This window comes from Nanorana parkeri, unplaced genomic scaffold (assembly GCF_000935625.1).
Source record: "Nanorana parkeri isolate BGI_ZX_2015 unplaced genomic scaffold, ASM93562v1 scaffold267, whole genome shotgun sequence".
NCBI lineage: Eukaryota > Metazoa > Chordata > Amphibia > Anura > Dicroglossidae > Nanorana > Nanorana parkeri.
The window spans coordinates 216,965-222,932 of NW_017306535.1; the positions used below are offsets into that span (position 1 = coordinate 216,965).

A 5,968-nucleotide genomic window follows, 5' to 3' on the forward strand; every position below is an offset into this window, starting at 1 on the left:
TCTCAATTTGTCCATTTGCCTCCCAGATGACAGTAAGTCAATTTCTTTTTTTAATATTCTTTATAAACTTTCCTACTTTGATAGTACTTGCAAAATATATTTCTCTGCCCTGGTTTATTACTCATACTAATTTAATTGTTAGAGCTTTTTACTGACATCAGTGGCTTTAAGAGCCATTTAGTTCTAGATGTTTATACAGACTGCTGAATACCACCATAGGTGCTTGTGTTGGTGCACACTATATTGGTAGAATGGAAAACCTGGGCCAAGCAGTATATTATGCCAGTCAACCTATTACTGTTTTGAACAAGGTTTTCTTAGTAGTTAAACTATCATGCTCCAGCCATTCGATAATTAAGCCTAAACATTTGCAGATCTAGTATTAAACCATACCGAAGGTAATGGGACTATATTTGCTCAATTTTTGTTATTAAATTCTCAGACCGCAGTACTTATCCTTGTTCACAACAGATTGGGTCCCACTGTGTGTTTTCTGTGACTGTGTATGGAAGAGTTATCTGTGCAAGTTCATTCTGGTTAGCTCTTAAACATTTTTTGTAATATTTAATCTTCCAAAGTGTTTTTTTTCCAGCATGAGCATTACTTTATTTGCATTTTGCTCATGTTTCTTTTTTATTTTTCTCTAATTGTCATTTTTTGCTTCTTACAATTTCCAGAATAAAGTCCAAGGGGATATCTACCTAAACTTGAAGTTATAACAACCAAAAAGGGACAGTCCATCATGCCGTGCAGCCTAACTAGTGATGATTTATAGTCGCACGCCAGTCCTTTTTACATTAAATTTTTTTTTTTTTTAATTAAGAGTTTTCTGTTATTCAGGTAGCCCCCTTTTGCCATACGTGGGGTCAGATCTGGTTCTGATTGTGGTAAAAACATTTGTGGAATTAAACTGATCCATTAAGGCTGATTGCTCTTATTACCTGTGTGTACATGACTGTCCAATAAAGAGACCACTCTGAATGTTGTTTTGACTGACTTCTTCGTTTTTTTCCTTTTTTTTTTTTTTTTACACTTTTGACTGGGATTTCTTGGTAGTGCTTTTCTTAACCTTAGAGAATCCCCCTTTCTTGAGGTGATTAAATTGTCCTAACAAAGTATGGGCTTTGTGTGTTGATGTAACTAACATATGCTCCTTGCTTGCTTCCTTTTTTGCACAAGGCTACTTCTGTTGTAGCGTTGCTTAGTGTGGAGGATATTGTAGATACAGAGCAGCTGCTTCTTGGTTTAGTAGCATCACTTTATTCTTAGATCTGTTGTGATCTAGCGATAAAACTTTTCCGAAAAATGTTCTTCTTTCAAGGTTCAGGGCATTCACTGCATTCTGGTTTTTGGTGCCCAACTCCTGGAAACCTTTACATTATGACATATGTACACAACAGTACATGTTGTTCAGCTCTAATGAAGAAAAAATCACATGATGGAAAAAAAGATAAATGTTTTTATATAAATCCCTTTGGGGGAGTGCAGATTCTGTGAGGTGGTTGCATACAACAGCTGGGAAATGCCCTATAGGCATATTTAACTGCATGTTCTGCCAAATCTGTACAAAGTGAAGGGAGTTCTCCTCTTAGATAATGGGGACAGGAACCAGTGTCCCTCATTGGAAGGTCTACCATCACCTCTTTTGTGGGGCTGCAATGAACAATTATATTCATAATTGATTTAGTTGGGCAATTTTTTTTTCGATTTTTTTTTTTTTTTTTTTTTCCATTGGGTAAAAAAAATGAATTTCCATCTGTTATTTAAAATACTTAATTGGAGTGTTACGAACAAAGTGTGCATCAGAATAAAACTGCGTACACAAATTTTTGCAATTGGTCCACCCTGGAACACACGGCATTGCGGTACTGCACGTTCCGATGTGGGTGATCGCACTGCGGGCGGGAAGCGCTTATGGGGTGCCATTTAAAATGAATGTCACTACAATGCACCTCCTGCAGCAGAAATTGTCATGCCGAAACCAAAAGTTACTTTTTTTTTTTTTTTTTTTTTTATTTAACTTTACGTTTTGGGGCGATATCAGAGGTCTAAACAGACCCCTAATATTTCCCTTTGAAAAAAAAAAAAAAATTTAGAACTCAATTGTCTGCAGCCCCAGCACTCAATGAACAGAAGTGCAGAGGATTCCTGTTCATTCACTTACTATTAACCCAGTTATGAATGGACAGGAAACCTCTGTACTGAGCTGCTTCCTGTTTATTCATAAAGTGAGGAGATCGTAAATGTTTACTATGTTCCCATTAAGAAAAAAAAGTGCTGTAGAGCACTTCCTGTTCATTCATAATGGTGGGCCTAATCTTTTGTCACTTGTTTACAGTACTGATCACTGGGTGTTTGTTCTGCAGTGGTAAGGTTCAGTAAATATTTGAAATCCTGAGCCACTCTGCACCCTCCGTCACCGTAGCTCTCCTCCCGGCTGGGAGTTGGCTGCAGCAGTCTTTCCCCCCTGCTTTGCCAATAAAGGCGGGGAAGAGCAGCATTGATTGGAGGAGACACGGTCCCCAGCGGGCTCCAAGCAGGGAGGAGAGAGCTGCAGAGCCGACTGGGGCAGAGATTTGGGGGGAGCGCTACTCACCACTGGGTAACGGCTGTAGCGGCCTGTGTCCACTCAGAGGGGACACAGAGCCAATGAAACACCAGCTCCCAGCAGGGAGGAGAGAAGCAGATCAACAAAGCGATAATGAGAATATTTGGCAACAAGTCTCGTCTTTTATTATGGATTAAAAAATGATTAGTTGTTTTAGCCTTGTTCTGTTGAGAAAAATGTTGCTTTCCCATCACTTTGTCTCGGTGGCAATGGTCACCAGAACAAAGAGGTTTAGTCTTCCTAGCGGGAACACATGCAGTAGTAAAAACCTGAGATTCTAACCCTTCCCTACTCAATCCAAAACAAAAAAAGTTTGGGCTGTACATACTTTAAAACAAACCTTTTCTTTCCTCCCCTGGAAGTGACGTCACCTACTGTCTACTTTCAGGTATTGGGAAGCATGTGACCTTACCATAGCCAATATGTGGAAGGGCAAAGTGAGGGCCTCCTCAGCCCTGTATAAGCACTAAATAGACAGACATCGTGCTTGCTCACATTCAGCGGCTGAAAAGAGAGGGAAGACATGAAGGAAAAGTGAGCTTAGGCTGCTCAGTAGAGAGACTCAGTTAAGCAAACCTGTTGCTTGGCCCTACATTTGTAAAACACTGGTAAAGTTTCATACCTTTGTTAGCAGTAATGGAGACAGCTAATTTATGTTTCAGCACAAGGCCAAAAAGATTCCTATATCTCTTTGGTAATAAGTAGGAATGCATTGTTACCGATTTTTCAGTATCGGGTAAGAGTACCAATAGTAATCTTTTGGTACTTACCAATACCGGTACTTACTCTAGCATGGAACCCAAAATACTCTGTATTGCCACCAATACTAGTATCAGTGCATCCCTAGTAATAAGGGTTAAATGTCATCCCTGGACTGTTAAGCTCTGCCTACCAGATGGGCCTATTACAAGAATGTCTTATGGTCTGTGCTAGATTTTTCATTCATCTTTATTATGTACTGAACAGAGGTAGATCTTCAATACAGAAAACTGAACACGGGAATGATCCTCTTCCCCCAGCTACATAAAAGGAGGGCAGAGAGAGGCAGGAACTCAGAAATGGGTACCTTGACTTTGGAGTATGATAAAGATAAAGGATGCCAAGATCAGTCAACCCACTGGTGCCCATCAAAATAAAAGTAATAGTTCTAGGTATTTTTACTCTTTAGATTGCAAAGTATTAGATTGGTCACCCATCATTTGTAGCAGAGAGAAGCAAAGCTCTACAAACCTATAATGTGTCTGATTAAAAGCATGTTAGTGGTTTCCTCATATAGCACTGTATTTATTGAAGCATTTAAACACCTGTACATGGTCGAACACATTGCTAATTAAATCACGAATGCCTGCATGTTGATTCTCCAACTTATCCATCCATGTTGGCTGCACAATCTTTGCTACTTGTACAGATAAAACTCTGTCATTTCTACTGTATATGGCACACTTTTTTTTTCCCCTTCTAAGGGTTGCAACCAGAATGCTGTGTTATTGCCTGCTACACTTGTCAGCCTTTTTGTCACACCCTTTTGTCTCTCTACTGTCTCACCCTTTGCTGTTTGTTGCAAGTCTACAAATGCAGTCATGCAAAATGAAAGAGTGAGCATACTAGGCTTGTGAAATGTTACCTAACAGACAACAGTCTATAGGCTGTCCATGTTCGCTCACAGCGCTTGGGGTATAACTGTTTTAGGAGGTGTCTCCACACTTTAGAAAAAAGGGGATTGTTGGAATAATAGTCCAGTTTATATTCTTCTGTTTTTGGGGGTTCATTTTGTATCACCTTTACTAACAAATGAGGAATGTGCAGTCTTGGTAACCACATTCCTCTTTGCCTATGTGCTTGGGCACTGGAGGGAGCTACACATGTACAGTAATGAAAAGACTGAAAGCCCATTTTAGAGGTTATTTACGCTATGTCTCTTGAGCTGTGTTTTCTTTGTACACAACCCACATGTATGGTGTGAACAGGGCACGTAGAAAATGATAGGTCATGCTAAACATGTGTGGTGGTGTGCAGCTTAATAGACATGGTCTAAACAAGTCCTTATGTTACTTTGCTAGTGCTCTCTATGGCCTTGTACATATGGATGGGCATACGTTTATGTGTGTATAGTGTGTACAGCAAGCTTTGACAAAGCTTTTAAGGAAGTGTCTAAAAGCTTTCTTGAATCCTTTAAAGAGACCCTTTCCCCAGATTATACTTGAGCTTGTACTATAATTTGAACCCTGTATTCTATAATACATACTTGGGTTCCCAATTCTTTTTGTATCTGCCACTACCCTATGAGACTCTGGAATGGTCAGGGCAGCATGATAACAAAACTTTTGTTAAAGCCAATTCTCTGCAAGTGGTTCTCGCTGTTGCTATCCCTTGAAGTGATTCTGGAGATTTGCTGGAGCTGTGTTTTAAAGCAGAGCTTTTAACCTTTTTATATGCTCTTACACCACATATTAAAACAATGTATGCTTTAACTTTCGTAACCCCTTCCATATAATAAACCACCTCTGATTCAAGCGTAAAGCTTTAAGCTGCCCATACACAATTTGTTAATTGGGTGGCACTGTTGCCATCCTTCATCGAGCACTCGTCGATCAGGAAGCTGGTTGGAACATTTTTGAGAACGGTGACGGCAGCCAATGGTTCAGGTATCCTGACAGTGGCATGCCCATCGCTGTCGGAATATAAATGACACAGCCCGCAGGTCAACTGATAAAAATATAGCCAGCTTTATAAGGTAACATTTGGTGTTAAAGCAGTCTTCCCATACTCCGCTGGGGGTAAAAGCATGAGTAGTAGCCATTGGAATGTGTAGGCTCTCTTAAATAAGTTTAACAATATTTGACTAAAAAAATAAGCTGTATTTCTTACAAGGCTCGGTGTAAAACTCTAGGTCACTGAGATCAACCATAAGAATATGGACATCTAGCAATTACTTGCTTTGTATGTCGGCGCTATTAACATCTACATGGTGCATGAATTGATTTCTAATGAAGCTATACAACCTGTGTGTTTCTACATTTATCTGTTACCTCATAGGTCTTATTCTGGCTACACACCAGTAGAATTTAATTTGAAATTTCCATTGTCTGAACTATTTCCTAATAATTAACGGGGTGAAATAGATGACCAATGTCAACTGTAGTGACAACAAAATTGGAAGCAGCAGGATCGATGAACGAACAAAATTCTAACGGTTGATGAAGTTTGAGAAACGCCATTCCAAAATCAATTTGTTAAAATCAAACCAAATTCCACAATTCTCTGAGAGCGTTATTAAATGTTCTGACATGATTTTATAAGGATTTCCCATTTAGCCAAAGTGATTCTTCTTAAAAACATGAGGCGTGATGTATTCAGCAG

The 5,968-nt window shown here is 39.4% G+C and overlaps 1 long non-coding RNA gene across 1 annotated transcript; it reads left to right on the forward strand.

Moving 5' to 3' along the window:
• On the forward strand, positions 1-985 carry LOC108787522. Its single transcript, XR_001941262.1, has 2 exons — positions 1-32; positions 678-985. It is a non-coding gene; the product is annotated as an uncharacterized LOC108787522 (long non-coding RNA).
• Positions 986-5,968: the final 4,983 nt, after the last annotated feature.